The following is a 20735-nucleotide window of genomic DNA, read 5'->3' as shown; positions in this document are numbered from 1 at the left end:
GGTTCAGTTCTTGGTCCAAGGTAGCCCACCGTTGGGGGTTCAGAGCAACCCCAAAGTCACCACACCAGTAGCTCAGGGCCGGTCAGGTGCAGAGTCCAAAGTGGTGCCCAAAACACATAGGCTAGAATGGAGAGAAGGGGGTGCCCCGGTTCCGGTCTGCTTGCAGGTAAGTACTCGCGTCTTCGGAGGGCAGACCAGGGGGGTTTTGTAGGGCACCGGGGGGGACACAAGTCCACACAGAAATTTCACCCTCAGCGGCGCGGGGGCGGCCGGGTGCAGTGTAGAAACAAGCGTCGGGTTGGCAAGGTTAGTCTATGAGAGATCTCGGGATCTCTTCAGCGCTGCAGGCAGGCAAGGGGGGGGTTCCTCGGGGAAACCTCCACTTGGGCAAGGGAGAGGGACTCCTGGGGGTCACTTCTCCAGTGAAAGTCCGGTCCTTCAGGTCCTGGGGGCTGCGGGTGCAGGGTCTCTCCCAGGTGTCGGGACTTTAGGTTCGAAAGAGTCGCGGTCAGGGGAAGCCTCGGGATTCCCTCTGCAGGCGGCGCTGTGGGGGCTCAGGGGGGACAGGTTTTGGTACTCACAGTATCAGAGTAGTCCTGGGGTCCCTCCTGAGGTGTTGGATCGCCACCAGTCGAGTCGGGGTCGCCGGGTGCAGTGTTGCAAGTCTCACGCTTCTTGCGGGGAGCTTGCAGGGATCTTTAAAGTTGCTGGAAACAAAGTTGCAGCTTTTCTTGGAGCAGGTCCGCTGTCCTCGGGAGTTTCTTGTCTTTTCGAAGCAGGGGCAGTCCTCAGAGGATGTCGAGGTCGCTGGTCCCTTCGGAAGGCGTCGCTGGAGCAGGATCTTTGGAAGGCAGGAGACAGGCCGGTGAGTTTCTGGAGCCAAGGCAGTTGTCGTCTTCTGGTCTTCCGCTGCAGGGGTTTTCAGCTGGGCAGTCCTTCTTCTTGTTGCAGGAATCTAATTTTCTAGGGTTCAGGGTAGCCCTTAAATACTAAATTTAAGGGCGTGTTTAGGTCTGGGGGGTTAGTAGCCAATGGCTACTAGCCCTGAGGGTGGGTACACCCTCTTTGTGCCTCCTCCCAAGGGGAGGGGGTCACAATCCTAACCCTATTGGGGGAATCCTCCATCTGCAAGATGGAGGATTTCTAAAAGTTAGAGTCACCTCAGCTCAGGACACCTTAGGGGCTGTCCTGACTGGCCAGTGACTCCTCCTTGTTATTCTCATTATTTTCTCCGGCCTTGCCGCCAAAAGTGGGGCCTGGCCGGAGGGGGCGGGCAACTCCACTAGCTGGAGTGTCCTGCTGGGTTGGCACAAAGGAGGTGAGCCTTTGAGGCTCACCGCCAGGTGTGACAATTCCTGCCTGGGAGAGGTGTTAGCATCTCCACCCAGTGCAGGCTTTGTTACTGGCCTCAGAGTGACAAAGGCACTCTCCCCATGGGGCCAGCAACATGTCTCGGTTTGTGGCAGGCTGCTAAAACTAGTCAGCCTACACAGATAGTCGGTTAAGTTTCAGGGGGCACCTCTAAGGTGCCCTCTGTGGTGTATTTTACAATAAAATGTACACTGGCATCAGTGTGCATTTATTGTGCTGAGAAGTTTGATACCAAACTTCCCAGTTTTCAGTGTAGCCATTATGGTGCTGTGGAGTTCGTGTTTGACAGACTCCCAGACCATATACTCTTATGGCTACCCTGCACTTACAATGTCTAAGGTTTTATTTAGACACTGTAGGGGTACCATGCTCATGCACTGGTACCCTCACCTATGGTATAGTGCACCCTGCCTTAGGGCTGTAAGGCCTGCTAGAGGGGTGTCTTACCTATACTGCATAGGCAGTGAGAGGCTGGCATGGCACCCTGAGGGGAGTGCCATGTCGACTTACTCGTTTTGTCCTCACTAGCACACACAAGCTGGCAAGCAGTGTGTCTGTGCTGAGTGAGAGGTCTCCAGGGTGGCATAAGACATGCTGCAGCCCTTAGAGACCTTCCTTGGCATCAGGGCCCTTGGTACTAGAAGTACCAGTTACAAGGGACTTATCTGGATGCCAGGGTCTGCCAATTGTGGATACAAAAGTACAGGTTAGGGAAAGAACACTGGTGCTGGGGCCTGGTTAGCAGGCCTCAGCACACTTTCAATTGTAAACATAGCATCAGCAAAGGCAAAAAGTCAGGGGGCAACCATGCCAAGGAGGCATTTCCTTACAATTAGTATTATCTATTTTTACCACTATTTTACCTCTAAGGGGAACCCTTGGACTCTGTGCATGCTATTCCTTACTTTGAAATAGCACATACAGAGCCAACTTCCTACACATACTCACTGCAAAACTCTCAAACGTAAATCCAGGCACAGACGTGTTACATGCATGCATTCATACACAGTCGCACACCTCCCCCCCCCCCAACAACACCATCCCTCCCCCCCCCCCCCCCCCCCCACCCCCATTTTCTGTCGGAGAACACAACTTACCTGCTTGCAGGGGGTCCTCTGGCAGGAGACTGGACGCGGCACTGCTGCCAGCAGCAGTATCCGGCAGCAAAACACCACCAGGCCATATCATGGAACATGATACGCTAAGCAGGGTTTTGCTGGCATGGCGCTCCTGCTGGCAGCAGCGCCACTTTACCGCTGTCATGACCGTCGCCGGAATTCCGGCTACGGTCATAATGGAATGGACTGTCGGTAGCCACAGCGACGGTATGTTGCCGGCCGTCGCCGTGGCGGTAGATGGCATTTGCCACCAATCTCATAATTAGTTCCTAAGTGTCCCTAGCGACCAGGTGCAAGGTAGTTAGCCACACAGTGGTCCCATAGGCTAAAACAGGGAGTAGTGGTTGGAGTTTGTGGAATTCAGGACCCTTCCCAGTGGTCCCTGAGGAAACCAGCAGACAAGAGGAAGGACGGAGAGAGACCCTTCCCTAACAATACCCAAGAAATAGGAGTACCTACATGTAAGGAAATGCCTCCTTGGCATGATTGCCCCCTGACTTTTAGCCTTTGCTGATGCTATGTTTTGAATTGAAAGTGTGCTGAGGCCTGCTAACCAGGCCCCAGCACCAGTGTTCTTTCCCTAACCTGTACTTTTGTATCCACAATTGGCACACCCTGGCATCCAGATAAGTCCCTTGTAAATGGTACCCCTAGTACCAAGGGCCCTGATGCCAAGGAAAGTCTCTAAGGGCTGCAGCATGTCTTATGCCACCCTGGAGACCCCTCACTCAGCACAGACACACTGCTTTCCAGCTTGTGTGTGCTGATGAGAACAAAACGAGTAAGTCGACATGGCACTCCCCTCAGGGTGCCATGCCAGCCTCTCACTGCCTATGCAGGTGTAGATAAGTCACCCCTCTAGTAGGCCTTACAGCCTTAATGCAGGGTGCACTACACCATAGGTGAGGGCACCAGTGCATGAGCACTGTGCCCCTAGAGTGTCTAAGCAAAACCTTAGACATTGTAAGTGCAGGGTAGCCATAAGAGTATATGGTCTGGGAGTCTGTTTTACACGAACTCCACAGCACCATAATGGCTACACTGAAAACTGGGAAGTTTGGTATCAAACTTCTCAGCACAATAAATGCACACCGATGCCAGTGTACATTTTATTGTGAAATACACCCCAGAGGGCACCTTAGAGGTGCCCCCTGAAACCTTAACCGACTATCTGTGTAGGCTGACTGGTTCCAGCAGCCTGCCACAACCGAGACATGTTGCTGGCCCCATGGGGAGAGTGCCTTTGTCACTCTGAGGCCAGTAACAAAGCCTGCACTGGGTGGAGATGCTAACACCTCCCCCAGGCAGGAGCTGTCACACCTGGCGGTGAGCCTCAAAGGCTCACCCCTTTGTGCCAGCACCGCAGGACACTCCAGCTAGTGGAGTTGCCCGCCCCCTCCGGCCACGGCACCCACTTTTGGCGGCAAGGCCGGAGAAAATAATGAGAACAACAAGGAGGAGTCACTGGCCAGTCAGGACAGCCCCTAAGGTGTCCTGAGCTGAAGTGACTCTTAACTTTTAGAAATCCTCCATCTTGCAGATGGAGGATTCCCCAATAGGATTAGGGATGTTACCCCCTCCCCTTGGGAGGAGGCACAAAGAGGGTGTACCCACCCTCAGGGCTAGTAGCCATTGGCTACTAACCCCCCAGACCTAAACACGCCCTTAAATTGAGTATTTAAGGGCTTCCCTGAACCTAAGATTTTAGATTCCTGCAACAACAACAAGAAGGACTGCCTAGCTGAAAACCCCTGCAGAGGAAGACCAGAAGACAACAACTGCCTTGGCTCCAGAAACTCACCGGCCTGTCTCCTGCCTTCCAAAGAACTCTGCTCCAGCGACGCCTTCCAAAGGGACCAGCGACCTCTGAATCCTCTGAGGACTGCCCTGCTTCGACGACGACAAGAAACTCCCGAGGACAGCGGACCTGCTCCAAAAAGACTGCAACTTTATCCAAAGGAGCAGCTTTAAAGAACCCTGCAATCTCCCCGCAAGAAGCGTGAGACTCGCAACACTGCACCCGGCGACCCCGACTCGGCTGGTGGCGATCCAACACCTCAGGAGGGACCCCAGGACTACTCTAAGACTGTGAGTACAAAAACCTGTCCCCCCTGAACCCCCACAGCGCCGCCTGCAGAGGGAATCCCGAGGCTTCCCCTGACCGCGACTCTTTGAATCCTAAGTCCCGACACCTGGGAGAGACCCTGCACCCGCAGCCCCCAGGACCTGAAGGACCGGACTTTCACTGGAGGAGTGACCCCCAGGAGTCCCTCTCCCTTGATCAAGTGGAGGTTTCCCCGAGGAACCCCCCCCTTGCCTGCCTGCAGCGCTGAAGAGATCCCTAGATCTCCCATTGACTTCCATTACAAACCCGACGCTTGTTTCTACACTGCACCCGGCCGCCCCCGCGCTGCTGAGGGTGAAATTTCTGTGTGGGCTTGTGTCCCCCCCGGTGCCCTACAAAACCCCCCTGGTCTGCCCTCCGAAGACGCGGGTACTTACCTGCAAGCAGACCGGAACCGGGGCACCCCCTTCTCTCCATTCTAGCCTATGTGTTTTGGGCACCACTTTGAACTCTGCACCTGACCGGCCCTGAGCTGCTGGTGTGGTGACTTTGGGGTTGCTCTGAACCCCCAACGGTGGGCTACCTTGGACCAAGAACTAAGCCCTGTAAGTGTCTTACTTACCTGGTTAACCTAACAAATACTTACCTCCCCTAGGAACTTTGAAAATTGCACTAAGTGTCCACTTTTAAAACAGCTATTTGTGAATAACTTGAAAAGTATACATGCAATTTTGATGATTTGAAGTTCCTAAAGTACTTACTTAATACCTTTCGAATGAGATATTACATGTAGAATTTGAACCTGTGGTTCTTAAAATAAACTAAGAAAAGATATTTTTCTATATAAAAACCTATTGGCTGGATTTGTCTCTGAGTGTGTGTACCTCATTTATTGTCTATGTGTATGTACAACAAATGCTTAACACTACTCCTTGGATAAGCCTACTGCTCGACCACACTACCACAAAATAGAGCATTAGTATTATCCATTTTTACCACTATTTTACCTCTAAGGGGAACCCTTGGACTCTGTGCATGCTATTCCTTACTTTGAAATAGCACATACAGAGCCAACTTCCTACAGGTGGGTACCAGGGTAAGAGCTGGGATGCCACTAAGGCATGGTGCCATAACTGTAAACAGACAGGGCACCACACCAAGGACACTTCTTGTCCCAAAAACAAACCCCCTAGCAAAATCCCAGGGGTGACCAGTGTAGCCATTGGGGATGACTCCTCAGATGAGGAGGTCTTCATAGCCTTCAACTGGAAAAAGGGCCCAACAGGTGAGTTGGAGATTACAGAGGGAAGTAGACACTTCCACCACCTACTGGTGAATGGAATCCCAGCCACTGCCCTGAGAGACACTTGTGCCAGTCACACTATTGTGCATGACAGGCTGGTGTTCTCAAACCAGTACATCCCAGGTGAGATGGCCAGAGTAAGAGTTAGCCCAGACAGGGTCACTGATAGGCCTGTGGCTTTTGTGCCCATAGAAGTGGGTGGGACTTTTAGCTGGAGAAGGGTGGTAGTCAGTACAGACCTCCCCCTTGATTGTCTCCTTGGAAATGACTACCCAGAGGTTAGTCAGAGCCTAAGAGAGGAACTGGTCCAGTGCCAGTCCTCTCCCAAGGATTCTGGAGTGCCTGCCTCTGCAGTAAATGCAAGTAGGCCCCAGAAGAAAAAGAGAAGGAAACAGAGTAGGAAAGGTGGACAACCTTTAGCCAAGGTTCCAGCAAGCCAAGGAGATTCTGCTCCAGTAGGGGAGAACTCCAAAAGTGGCTCTGATAAAGTCCAACCTGACCCACAAGAAGTCCTGGCTAGTCAGGCAACTGATAAGCCTGAGTGGGTGGCTCCTCAGCTAACAGAAGAAAGAGTGGAAGAAGGGTGTTTACTACAAGATGTGGTAACCCCCCACTCTAATACAGCAGACAGGCACCCTGAACCCAAAGAAGCCTGTAACTTAGTGTAGGAAGTTGGCTCTGTATGTGCTATTTCAAAGTGAGGAATAGCATGCACAGAGTCCAAGGGTTCCCCTTAGAGGTAAAATAGTGGTAAAAAGAGATAATACTAATGCTCTATTTTGTGGTAGTGTGGTCGAGCAGTAGGCTTATCCAAGGAGTAGTGTTAAGCATTTGTTGTACATACACATAGACAATAAATGAGGTACACACACTCAGAGACAAATCCAGCCAATAGGTTTTGTTAGAGAAAATGAAAATGTCACTTACCCAGTGTACATCTGTTCGTGGCATCAGTCGCAGTAGATTCGCATGTTCTGCAATAGCTCGCCATCTGGTGTTGGGCCGGAGTGTTACAAGTTGTTTTTCTTCGAAGAAGTCTTTCGAGTCACGGGACCGAGTGACTCCTCCTTTTGTCTCCATTGCGCATGGGCGTCGACTCCATCTTCGATTGTTTTTCCCCGCAGAGGGTGAGGTAGGAGTTGAATTGTAGTAATAGTGCCCATGCAATGGAGTGACTAAGTATGCACCTATTTAAGGTTGAGATGATACATATATAAATAATTGAAGGTAACTTCCAAACTGCTACAGGCTCCCGGGGAGGCGGGTGGGCACATGCGAATCTACTGCGACTGATGCCACGAACAGATGTACACTGGGTAAGTGACATTTTCAGTTCGATGGCATCTGTCGCTGTAGATACGCATGTTCTGCATAGACTAGTAAGCAGTTATTTCCCCAAAAGCGGTGGATCAGCCTGTAGGAGTGGAAGTAGTCTGAAATAATGTCCTTAATACAGCTTGACCTACTGTGGCTTGTTGTGCGGATAACACGTCTACACAGTAGTGCTTGGTGAATGTGTGAGGCGTAGACCATGTGGCTGCCTTACATATTTCTTGCATTGGGATGTTTCCTAGAAAGGCCATGGTAGCACCTTTCTTTCTGGTTGAGTGTGCCCTTGGTGTAATGGGCAGCTGTCGTTTAGCTTTAAGGTAGCAGATTTGGATGCATTTAACTATCCATCTGGCTATACCTTGTTTTGAAATTGGGTTTCCTGCATGAGGTTTTTGAAATGCAATAAAGAGTTGTTTAGTCTTTCTGATGTTCTTTGTTCTGTCAATGTAATACATTAATGCTCTTTTGACATCTAATGTATGTAGTGCCCTTTCAGCTACGGTATCTGGCTGTGGAAAGAACACTGGAAGTTCCACTGTTTGATTTAGATGGAACGGTGAAATAACCTTTGGCAAAAATTTAGGATTGGTCCTTAGGACGACTTTATTTTTGTGTAGTTGTATAAAAGGTTCCTGTATAGTAAACGCCTGAATCTCGCTTACTCTTCTCAGGGAAGTAATGGCGATGAGAAATGCCACCTTCCAGGTTAGGAACTGTATGTCGCAGGAGTGCATGGGTTCAAAAGGTGGACCCATAAGTCTAGTTAGGACAACATTTAGGTTCCATGAAGGAACAGGTAGTGTTCTTGGTGGTATAATTCTCCTAAGGCCCTCCATGAATGCTTTAATGACTGGTATTTTATATAGGGAAGTTGAATAGGTAGTCTGCAGGTATGCAGATATTGCTGCAAGGTGAATCTTAATGGAAGAGAAAGCTAGGTTAGATTTTTGTAAGTGAAGCAAGTAACCCACTACATGTTCTGGAGTTGTGTGTAATGGTTGTATTTGATTAATATGGCAGTAGCAAACAAACCTCTTCCATTTACTTGCATAGCAGTGCCTGGTGGATGGCCTTCTTGCTTGTTTTATGACTTCCATACATTCTTGGGTAAGTTGTAAGTGCCCGAATTCTAGGATTTCAGGAGCAAGATTGCTAGATTCAGCGATGCTGGATCTGGGTGTCTGATCTTTTGGTTGTGCTGTGTCAACAGATCTGGCCTGTTGGGCAATTTGATGCAGGGTACCACTGATAGGTCTAGCAGCGTTGTGTACCAGGGTTGCCTTGCCCAAGTTGGTGCTATCAATATGAGTTTGAGTTTGCTTTGACTGAGTTTGTTTACCAGGTAAGGAAGGAGAGGGAGAGGAGGAAAAGCGTAAGCAAATATCCCTGACCAGTTCATCCATAGGGCATTGCCTTGGGATTGTTTGTGTGGGTATCTGGATGCGAAGTTTTGGCATTTTGCGTTCTCCCTTGTCGCAAACAAGTCTATCTGAGGTGTTCCCCAGAGTTTGAAATAAGTGTTCAGTATTTGGGGGTGAATTTCCCATTCGTGGACCTGTTGGTGATCTCGAGAGAGATTGTCTGCGAGTTGATTTTGTATCCCTGGTATAAACTGTGCAATTAGGCGAATTTGGTTGTGAATTGCCCAATGCCAAATTTTTTGTGCTAGCAGGCTTAACTGCGTGGAGTGCGTCCCTCCCTGCTTGTTTAGATAATACATTGTTGTCATGTTGTCTGTTTAACGAGAATGTATTTGTGAACTATTATTGGTTGGAAAGCTTTTAGTGCTTGAAAAACTGCTAGAAGTTCTAGGTGATTGATATGCAGTTTTGTTTGATGTACGTTCCATTGTCCTTGTATGCTGTGTTGATTGAGGTGTGCTCCCCACCCTGTCATGGAAGCATCTATTGTTATTACGTATTGTGGCACTGGGTCTTGGAAAGGCCGCCCCTTGTTTAAATTTATGTTGTTCCACCACAGAAGCGAGAGGTAAGTTTGGCGGTCTATTAACACCAGATCTAGGAGGTGACCCTGTGCTTGAGACCACTGTGATGCTAGGCATTGTTGTAAGGGCCTCATGTGCAGTCTTGCGTTTGGGACAATGGCTATGCATGATGACATCATGCCTAGGAGTTGTAATACCATCTTTGCCTGTATCTTTTGTGTTGGATACATGCGTTGTATGATGGTGTTGAAATTTTGAATTCTTTGTGGACTTGGAGTGGCTACTCCTTTTGATGTGTCTATTATGGCTCCCAGGTATTGTTGTACCTTGCGTGGCAGAATTTTGGATTTTGTGAAATTGACGGTGAACCCTAGTTTGAAGAGGGTTTGTATGATATGATTTGTGTGATTTGAGCACTCTATTAACGAATGGGCCTTGATTAGCCAGTCGTCTAGATATGGGAACACATGTATTTGCTGCCTTCTTATGTGTGCTGCGACTACTGCTAGACATTTGGTAAAGACTCTTGGTGCGGTTGTTAATCCGAAAGGCAGTACCTTGAATTGGTAATGTATTCCTTTGAATACAAACCTTAGGTATTTCCTGTGCGATGGGTGTATTGGTATATGGAAATAAGCATCCTTGAGGTCTAAAGTTGCCATGTAGTCGTGCAGTTTTAGCAATGGCAATACTTCTTGTAGTGTGACCATGTGGAAGTGGTCTGATTTGATGAAAGTGTTCACTACTCTGAGGTCTAGGATTGGTCTCAGCGTTTTGTCCTTCTTTGGTATCAGAAAGTACAGTGAGTAAACTCCTGTGTTTATTTGTGTGTTTGGCACTAATTCGATTGCATTCTTTTGCAATAGTGCCTGCACTTCTATCTCCAGGAGATTGGAATGGTGTGTTGTTAAATTTTGTGCTTTTGGTGGTATGTTTGGAGGGAATTGTAGAAATTCTATGCAATAACCATGTTGGATAATTGCTAGAACCCAAGTGTGTAGTGATTTCCTCCCATGCTTTGTAATAATGACCTATTCTTCCCCCCACTGGTGTTGTGTGGAGGGGGTGAGTGACATGTGAGTCATTGTTTAGTAGTAGGGGTTTTGGGGCTTTGAAATCTCCCTCTATTTCTAGGGAATTGCCCTCCTCTATATTGTCCCCGAAAACCTACTCTATACTGTCCCTGGTAAGTGGACGGTGTTGCTTGTGAGGTGCTGGCTTGTGTGCTTTGACCCCGAAACCCCCCTCGAAAGGGCGTTTTACGGAATGTGCTGTAATTCCCTCTGCTCTGCGGGGAGTAGAGTGCGCCCATGGCTTTGGCAGTGTCCGTATCTTTTTTGAGTTTCTCAATCGCTGTGTCCACTTCTGGACCGAACAGTTCTTTTTCATTAAAAGGCATATTGAGAACTGCTTGTTGAATCTCTGGTTTAAATCCAGACGTTCGGAGCCATGCATGCCTTCTGATAGTTACAGATGTATTAATTGTCCGTGCAGCTGTATCTGCAGCGTCCATGGAGGAACGTATCTGGTTGTTGGAGATGGTCTGTCCCTCCTCAACCACTTGTTTTGCCCTATTTTGGAAGTCTTTGGGCAGATGTTCAATGAGATGTTGCATCTCGTCCCAGTGGGCTCTGTCATAGCGCGCAAGTAGTGCCTGGGAGTTCGCGATGCGCCACTGGTTTGCAGCTTGTGCTGCGACTCTCTTACCAGCTGCATCGAACTTGCGGCTTTCTTTATCTGGGGGTGGTGCATCTCCAGATGTGTGAGAGTTGGCCCTTTTCCTAGCTGCTCCTACAACAACAGAGTCTGGTGGCAGCTGTGTTGTGATGAAAACCGGGTCCGTAGGAGGCGGCTTATACTTTTTTTCCACCCTTGGTGTGATTGCCCTACTTTTGACCGGGTCCTTAAATAAGTCTTTTGCGTGCCGGAGCATACCAGGGAGCATAGGCAGGCTTTGGTAGGAGCTGTGGGTGGAGGAGAGTGTGTTGAACAAGAAATCATCCTCGACCTGTTCTGAGTGGAGGCTTACGTTGTGAAATTGTGCTGCTCTAGCCACCACCTGAGAGTACGCGGTGCTGTCTTCTGGTGGAGATGGTTTTGTAGGGTATGCCTCCGGGCTGTTATCTGACACTGGGGCGTCGTATAGGTCCCATGCGTCCTGATCTTGGTCACCCTGGCTCATGGTGGTGTGAGCTGGGGAGTGTGATGGCGTTTGTGCTGGTGAAACGTTAATCACGGGCGGAGGAGAGGGTGGTGGTGTAACTCTTTTCACCACTTTTGGTTGTGGTGCTTGTTCCGTCTGGAACTCCAACCTTCTCTTTCTCCTAATGGGGGGAAGGGTGCTTATTTTTCCTGTCCCCTGCTGAATGAAGATACGCTTTTGCGTATGGTCCACATCAGTTGCTTGTAGCTCTTCCTCAAACCTATGCTTTTGCATTTGGGAGGTTAGCGAGTGCTCTGCTGTATAAGAGCCTGAAGCTGGGTCGCTTGCAGTTTGTTTCGGCATCGAAACTTTGTCTGCGTGTTTTTTCGGCTCCGAGGTGACTTTTTTCCTTTTCGGGGCCGAAACCTCTCGGCGTCGATCTGTTTCGGTGCCGCTGTCTCGGCGTCGAGCCGTGTCCACACCGGCATCTCGGTGTCGAGGCTTGTCTCCAGCACTTTCTCGGTCCCGAGAAGGCTGCGTGCCGGTGTCTCGACCGGAGTCGGACGATCTCGGCACTGTTTGGGCCTTTTTCGGTGCCAACGGTCGGTCACCGAATTTATGGGTCGAGTCATGGCCTGGTGGCAGTGGCGTCCCCTGGGCCTTGTAAATGTTTCTTTGTGTGGTTTTCGACGTCTTACTCACGGTTTGTGTATCGTCGAATCCTTCGGAGTCTGAGTCTTGGATCGAGAAGGTACCTTCCTCTTCTTGTTCCTCGAACTCCCGTTGGGCTGTCGGTGCGGACGCCATTTGAAGTCTTCTGGCTCGACGGTCTCGGAGTGTTTTTCGGGACCGGAACGCACAACAGGCCTCGCAGGTGTCTTCGCTGTGCTCAGGTGACAGGCACAGGTTGCAGACCAAGTGTTGGTCTGTGTAGGGGTATTTATTGTGGCATTTGGGCAGAAACGGAACGGGGTCCGTTCCATCGGCGTTCTTCAGCACGCGGTCGGGCCGACCAGGCCCCGACGGAGGATCGAAAAACTACCCCGAAGGGCACCGGAGCTCTTCGATCTTCGATGCGGTGTGGAATCTAAGTACGCCGATCCCGAACGCAACAATACCGACGAAAATCTTCCGAAATTAACTATTTTTTCCGTTCCGAAACTCGGAGAGACAGGAACACGTCCGAACCCGATGGCGGAAAAAAAACAATCGAAGATGGAGTCGACGCCCATGCGCAATGGAGACAAAAGGAGGAGTCACTCGGTCCCGTGACTCGAAAGACTTCTTCGAAGAAAAACAACTTGTAACACTCCGGCCCAACACCAGATGGCGAGCTATTGCAGAACATGCGTATCTACAGCGACAGATGCCATCGAACATATCTTTTCTTAGTTTATTTTAAGAACCACAGGTTCAAATTTAACATGTAATATCTTGTTTGAAAGGTATTGCAGGTAAGTACATTAGGAACTTTGAATCATTTCAATTGCATGTATACTTTTCAAGTTATTCACAAATAGCTATTTCAAAAGTGGACACAGTGCAATTTTCACAGTTCCTGGGGGAGGTAAGTTTTTGTTAGTTTTACCAGGTAAGTACGACACTTACAGGGTTCAGTTCTTGGTCCAAGGTAGCCCACCGTTGGGGGTTCAGAGCAACCCCAAAGTTACCACACCAGCAGCTCAGGGCCGGTCAGGTGCAGAGTTCAAAGTGGTGCCCAAAACGCATAGGCTCCAATGGAGAGAAGGGGGTGCCCCGGTTCAAGTCTGCCAGCAGGTAAGTACCCGCGTCTTCGGGGGGCAGACCAGGGGGGTTTTGTAGGGCACCGGGGGGGACACAAGCCCACACAGAAATTTCACCCTCAGCGGCGCGGGGGCGGCCGGGTGCAGTGTTAGAACAAGCGTCGGGTTCGCAATGGAAGTCAATGAGAGATCAAGGGATCTCTTCAGCGCTGCAGGCAGGCAAGGGGGGGCTTCCTCGGGGAAACCTCCACTTGGGCAAGGGAGAGGGACTCCTGGGGGTCACTTCTGCAGTGAAAGTCCAGTCCTTCAGGTCCTGGGGGCTGCGGGTGCAGGGTCTTTTCCAGGCGTCGGGACTTAGGTTTCAGAGAGTAGCGGTCAGGGGAAGCCTCGGGATTCCCTCTGCAGGCGGCGCTGTGGGGGCTCAGGGGGGATAGGTTTTGGTACTCACAGTCGTAGAGTAGTCCGGGGGTCCTCCCTGAGGTGTTGGTTCTCCACCAGCCGAGTCGGGGTCGCCGGGTGCAGTGTTGCAAGTCTCACGCTTCTTGCGGGGAGATTGCAGGGTTCTTTAAAGCTGCTCCTTTGGATAAAGTTGCAGTCTTTTTGGAGCAGGTCCTCTGTCCTCTGGAGTTTCTTGTCGTCGTCGAAGCAGGGCAGTCCTCAGAGGATTCAGAGGTCGCTGGTCCCTTTGGAAGGCGTCGCTGGAGCAGAGTTCTTTGGAAGGCAGGAGACAGGCCGGTGAGTTTCTGGAGCCAAGGCAGTTGTTGTCTTCTGGTCTTCCTCTGCAGGGGTTTTCAGCTAGGCAGTCCTTCTTCTTCTTGTTGCAGGAATCTAAATTCTTAGGTTCAGGGAAGCCCTTAAATACTAAATTTAAGGGCGTGTTTAGGTCTGGGGGGTTAGTAGCCAATGGCTACTAGCCCCGAGGCAGGGTACACCCTCTTTGTGCCTCCTCCCAAGGGGAGGGGGTCACATTCCTATCCCTATTGGGGGAATCCTCCTTCTTCAAGATGGAGGATTTCTAAAAGTCAGAGGCACCTCAGCTCAGGACACCTTAGGGGCTGTCCTGACTGGCCAGTGACTCCTCCTTGTTTTTCTCATTATCTCTCCTGGACTTGCCGCCAAAAGTGGGGGCTGGGTCCAGGAGGCGGGCATCTCCACTAGCTGGAGTGCCCTGGGGCATTGTAACACGAAGCTTGAGCCTTTGAAGCTCACTGCTAGGTGTTACAGTTCCTGCAGGGGGGAGGTGTGAAGCACCTCCACCCAGAGCAGGCTTTGTTTCTGTCCTCAGAGAGCACAAAGGCTCTCACCGCATGAGGTCAGACACTCGTCTCTCAGAGGCAGGCTGGCACAGACCAGTCAGTCCTGCACTGAACAATTGGGTAAAATACAGGGGGTATCTCTAAGATGCCCTCTGTGTGCATTTTTTAATAAATCCAACACTGGCATCGGTGTGGGTTTATTATTCTGAGAAGTTTGATACTAAACTTCCCAGTATTCAGTGTAGCCATTATGGAGCTGTGGAGTTCGTTTTTGACAGACTCCCAGCCCATATACTCTTATGGCTACCCTGCACTTACAATGTCTAAGGTTTTGCTTAGACACTGTAGGGGCATAGTGCTCATGCACATATGCCCTCACCTGTGGTATAGTGCACCCTGCCTTAGGGCTGTAAGGCCTACTAGAGGGGCGACTTACCTATGCCACAGGCAGTGGGAGGTTGGCATGGCACCCTGAGGGGAGTGCCATGTCGACTTAGTCATTTTCTCCCCATCAGCACACACAAGCTGGCAAGCAGTGTGTCTGTGCTGAGTGAGGGGTCCCTAGGGTGGCATAAGACATGCTGCAGCCCTTAGAGACCTTCCCTGGCATCAGGGCCCTTGGTACCAGGGGTACCAGTTACAAGGGACTTACCTAGGTGCCAGGGTTGTGCCAATTGTGGAAACAATGGTACATTTTAGGTGAAAGAACACTGGTGCTGGGGCCTGGTTAGCAGGGTCCCAGCACACTTCTCAGTCAAGTCAGCATCAGTATCAGGCAAAAAGTGGGGGGTAACTGCAACAGGGAGCCATTTCTTTACACTTAGCCCCTTCCCTTGTAGGTGAAGAGCTAAAGGTGTGGTTCTGGGCCCTGATAGCTGTCAGTGGCCTCTGCTGGGTGTTAGCCTTTATGGCTGCATTATCCTTGGCATGGTGGTCTGACCCCATGCCAAATAGCAAGTTAGGCCCCCTGACCCTGTTGGTCATGGTGGGGTTACTCCAGCTCTGGGTAACCTCTTTGGGTAAGCTAGGGGTGACCCTGGCTAAGATAAGATTAGCAGAGGTGGATACCTCGAACCCCAAAATAGAGAGAATGGGTGAAGACATAAAAAGCACAGACAAGAGGCAGTTCAGACTAGGTCCTATCACTGTGGAAGTGGGTCAGTTCCCCAGAGGGAATGACCTGAACAGGGGGATGTAAGGCAGAGTAGGCCCTGCAACAAACCAGCCTATTTCCTCTACTCTTCCTCGCCTGACAGACTAGGAAGACTCTCCCAGCTTTGGCTGAGTCTCCTGGCCTGTGGGCTGGGGGGGGCTTGTGTAAAGAAATGGCTCCCTGTTGCAGTTACCCCCCACTTTTTGCCTGATACTGATGCTGACTTGACTGAGAAGTGTGCTGGGACCCTGCTAACCAGGCCCCAGCACCAGTATTCTTTCCCTAACCTGTACTTTTGATTCCACAATTGGCACACCCTGGCATACAGATAAGTCCCTTGTAACTGGTACCTCTGGTACCAAGGGCCCTGATGCCAGGGAAGGTCTCTAAGGGCTGCAGCATGTATTATGCCACCCTAGAGACCCCTCACTAAGCACAGACACACTGCTTACCAGCTTGTGTGTGCTAGTGAGAACAAAATGAGTAAGTCGACATGGCACTCCCCTCAGGGTGCCATGCCAGCCTCTCACTGCCTATGCAGTATAGGTAAGACACCCCTCTAGCAGGCCTTACAGCCCTAAGGCAGGGTGCACTATACCATAGGTGAGGGTACCAGTGCATGAGCACTGTGCCCCTACAGTGTCTAAGCAAAACCTTAGACATTGTAAGTGCAGGGTAGCCATAAGAGTATATGGTCTGGGAGTCTGTTTTACACGAACTCCACAGCACCATAATGGCTACACTGAAAACTGGGAAGTTTGGTATCAAACTTCTCAGCACAATAAATGCACACTGATGCCAGTGTACATTTTATTGTAAAATACACCACAGAGGGCACCTTAGAGGTGCCCCCTGAAACTTAACCGACTATCTGTGTAGGCTGACTGGTTCCAGCAGCCTGCCACACTAGAGACATGTTGCTGGCCCCATGGGGAGAGTGCCTTTGTCACTCTGAGGCCAGTAACAAAGCCTGCACTGGGTGGAGATGCTAACACCTCCCCCAGGCAGGAGCTGTGACACCTGGCGGTGAGCCTCAAAGGCTCACCCCTTTGTCACAGCCCAGCAGGGCACTCCAGCTTAGTGGAGTTGCCCGCCCCCTCCGGCCACGGCCCCCACTTTTGGCGGCAAGGCTGGAGGGAACAAAGAAAGCTACAAGGAGGAGTCACTGGCCAGTCAGGACAGCCCCTAAGGTGTCCTGAGCTGAGGTGACTCTGACTTTTAGAAATCCTCCATCTTGCAGATGGAGGATTCCCCCAATAGGGTTAGGATTGTGACCCCCTCCCCTTGGGAGGAGGCACAAAGAGGGTGTACCCACCCTCAGGGCTAGTAGCCATTGGCTACTAACCCCCCAGACCTAAACACGCCCTTAAATTTAGTATTTAAGGGCTACCCTGAACCCTAGAAAATTAGATTCCTGCAACTACAAGAAGAAGGACTGCCTAGCTGAAAACCCCTGCAGAGGAAGACCAGAAGACGACAACTGCCTTGGCTCCAGAAACTCACCGGCCTGTCTCCTGCCTTCCAAAGATCCTGCTCCAGCGACGCCTTCCAAAGGGACCAGCGACCTCGACATCCTCTGAGGACTGCCCCTGCTTCGAAAGGACAAGAAACTCCCGAGGACAGCGGACCTGCTCCAAGAAAAGCTGCAACTTTGTTTCCAGCAGCTTTAAAGAACCCTGCAAGCTCCCCGCAAGAAGCGTGAGACTTGCAACACTGCACCCGGCGACCCCGACTCGGCTGGTGGCGATCCAACACCTCAGGAGGGACCCCAGGACTACTCTAAGACTGTGAGTACAAAAACCTGTCCCCCCTGAGCCCCCACAGCGCCGCCTGCAGAGGGAATCCCGAGGCTTCCCCTGACCGCGACTCTTTGAATCCTAAGTCCCGACACCTGGGAGAGACCCTGCACCCGCAGCCCCCAGGACCTGAAGGACCGGACTTTCACTGGAGGAGTGACCCCCAGGAGTCCCTCTCCCTTGACCAAGTGGAGGTTTCCCCGAGGAACCCCCCCCTTGCCTGCCTGCAGCGCTGAAGAGATCCCTAGATCTCCCATTGACTTCCATTACAAACCCGACGCTTGTTTCTACACTGCACCCGGCCGCCCCCGCGCTGCTGAGGGTGAAATTTCTGTGTGGACTTGTGTCCCCCCCGGTGCCCTACAAAACCCCCCTGGTCTGCCCTCCGAAGACGCGGGTACTTACCTGCAAGCAGACCGGAACCGGGGCACCCCCTTCTCTCCATTCTAGCCTATGTGTTTTGGGCACCACTTTGAACTCTGCACCTGACCGGCCCTGAGCTGCTGGTGTGGTGACTTTGGGGTTGCTCTGAACCCCCAACGGTGGGCTACCTTGGACCAAGAACTAAGCCCTGTAAGTGTCTTACTTACCTGGTTAACCTAACAAATACTTACCTCCCCTAGGAACTGTGAAAATTGCACTAAGTGTCCACTTTTAAAACAGCTATTTGTGAATAACTTGAAAAGTATACATGCAATTTTGATGATTTGAAGTTCCTAAAGTACTTACCTGCAATACCTTTCGAATGAGATATTACATGTAGAATTTGAACCTGTGGTTCTTAAAATAAACTAAGAAAAGATATTTTTCTATATAAAAACCTATTGGCTGGATTTGTCTCTGAGTGTGTGTACCTCATTTATTGTCTATGTGTATGTACAACAAATGCTTAACACTACTCCTTGGATAAGCCTACTGCTCGACCACACTACCACAAAATAGAGCATTAGTATTATCTATTTTTACCACTATTTTACCTCTAAGGGGAACCCTTGGACTCTGTGCATGCTATTCCTTTCTTTGAAATAGCACATACAGAGCCAACTTCCTACACCTTGGCTCCAGAAACTCACCGGCCTGTCTCCTGCCTTCCAAAGAACTCTGCTCCAGCGACGCCTTCCAAAGGGGCCAGCGACCTCTGAATCCTCTGAGGACTGCCCTGCTCCGACGACGACAAGAAACTCCAGAGGACAGCGGACCTGCTCCAAAAAGACTGCAACTTTATCCAAAGGAGCAGCTTTAAAGAACCCTGCAATCTCCCCGCAAGAAGTGTGAGACTTGCAACACTGCACCCGGCGACCCCGACTCGGCTGGTGGAGAACCAACTCCTCAGGGAGGACCCCCGGACTACTCTACGACTGTGAGTACCAAAACCTGTCCCCCCTGATCCCCCACAGCGCCGCCTGCAGAGGGAATCCCGAGGCTTCCCCTGACCGCGACTCTCTGAAACCTAAGTCCCGACGCCTGGAAAAGACCCTGCACCCGCAGCCCCCAGGACCTGAAGGACTGGACTTTCACTGCAGAAGTGACCCCCAGGAGTCCCTCTCCCTTGCCCAAGTGGAGGTTTCCCCGAGGAAGCCCCCCTTACCTGCCTGCAGCGCTGAAGAGATCCCTTGATCTCTCATTGACTTCCATTGCGAACCCGATGCTTGTTCTAACACTGCACCCGGCAGCCCCCGCGCCGCTGAGGGTGAAATTTCTGTGTGGGCTTGTGTCCCCCCCGGTGCCCTACAAAACCCCCCTGGTCTGCCCTCCGAAGACGCGGGTACTTACCTGCTGGCAGACTGGAACCGGGGCACCCCCTTCTCTCCATTGAAGCCTATGCGTTTTGGGCACCACTTTGAACTCTGCACCTGACCGGCCCTGAGCTGCTGGTGTGGTAACTTTGGGGTTGCTCTGAACCCCCAACGGTGGGCTACCTTGGACCAAGAACTGAACCCTGTAAGTGTCTTACTTACCTGGTAAAACTAACAAAAACTTACCTCCCCCAGGAACTGTGAAAATTGCACTAAGTGTCCACTTTTAAAATAGCTATTTGTGAATAACTTGCAAAGTATACATGCAATTGAAATGATTCAAAGTTCCTAATGTACTTACCTGCAATACCTTTCAAACAAGATATTACATGTTAAATTTGAACCTGTGGTTCTTAAAATAAACTAAGAAAATATATTTTTCTATACAAAACCTATTGGCTGGATTTGTCTCTGAGTGTGTGTACCTCATTTATTGTCTATGTGTATGTACAACAAATGCTTAACACTACTCCTTGGATAAGCCTACTGCTCGACCACACTACCACAAAATAGAGCATTAGTATTATCTCTTTTTACCACTATTTTACCTCTAAGGGGAACCCTTGGACTCTGTGCATGCTATTCCTTACTTTGAAATAGCACATACAGAGCCAACTTCCTACAGCTATGTAGTCTGAATACAAGTATTTCTGCAAAAACTCTGGCCCTGCCCTTTCTGGCTTCATAAAAGGGCAAGGGAAGAACCTGGGTTATTCTTGCTAGTCATCTTGCAATATCATTATATTGTAGGATATCCTTACCATTGTTATTAACCACAGCATCATCATCATCATCATCACCACCACCTTGCTGGTTGCCCTAATCGTCTTCCTCCTTTGAGGCACAAGAGATATAAAAGTGTGTGAGGAACTGATAGGACTATGTGACTGGACGGCTACTGGTATTTTTGAAGTGTCTGCAGTGGTTGCGGCATCTAAGGTTTGACAAACTAAGGCAAACAATGTTCTGCAAATGCTTTAATCATACCTGACAAAGACGTTAACAAATCTATTGGAATTTGTATCATGGGGCAGGGTGAGGCTTATACACTATATCATAAGCTTGTCTCAGGCACGGAGGTGAATGCAGGAAAAAGACTTGTTCTGCAGAAAATTATCCAAATGAAAGTTTTCATCTCCATCATGTGTGTCATAATCAACAAATCTTATTTTAGGTTCCTACATGATGTTTCTAATACTCATCTGGACTAAAAACTGCCATACCCAGTCAGTCTCTTTTTCGCCTTTCTATTAAATTATAGATTCCAGAAGGAGAATCTCAGGAGTCTGCAGAGTAATGCTTAATTGAGAGACCATTAGTTAGAGAATTTGAAAAATAGTTGGCACATGAAAATATACAAACTTGTGAAGGCTATGCAACAGACATGGGGTCAATTGGATACCCCCTGCAACTAACAAGAGCAGTGTGGGCAATTGGTGCCATCTACAGTGTTCCACATATAGAACTTTTGATATTCAGGCTTATTCTCTCTTTTCAGGGACTGGGGTAGAGCTTGAAGCAGTAGGTTTTCTTCCTCTAGGAATGCCATGGCCAATCTCTGGTTTCTGTCATACTTCTAAGAGGTTGCGACACAGCCGTCACAGGTATTTGGACCGTTATATGGGTTAAGACACCAAAATCACAGTGTGCTTGTCTTCAATCTAAATATTCCTCTTGCCACACATTGCATTTTTTGGAGTCAGACTGTTTGGAGG

The 20735-nt window shown here is 50.0% G+C and overlaps 1 protein-coding gene across 4 annotated transcripts in view; it reads right to left on the bottom strand.

Moving 5' to 3' along the window:
* ANKRD52 (ankyrin repeat domain 52) overlaps positions 1 to 20735 on the bottom strand; it is a 664467-nt gene that overhangs the window by 508536 nt on the left and 135196 nt on the right. The gene's annotated exons all lie outside the window — the stretch shown is intronic.

This window comes from Pleurodeles waltl, chromosome 4_2 (genome assembly GCF_031143425.1).
Source record: "Pleurodeles waltl isolate 20211129_DDA chromosome 4_2, aPleWal1.hap1.20221129, whole genome shotgun sequence".
Lineage (NCBI taxonomy): Eukaryota > Metazoa > Chordata > Amphibia > Caudata > Salamandridae > Pleurodeles > Pleurodeles waltl.
This window is presented reverse-complemented; position numbering and strand designations above follow the sequence as displayed.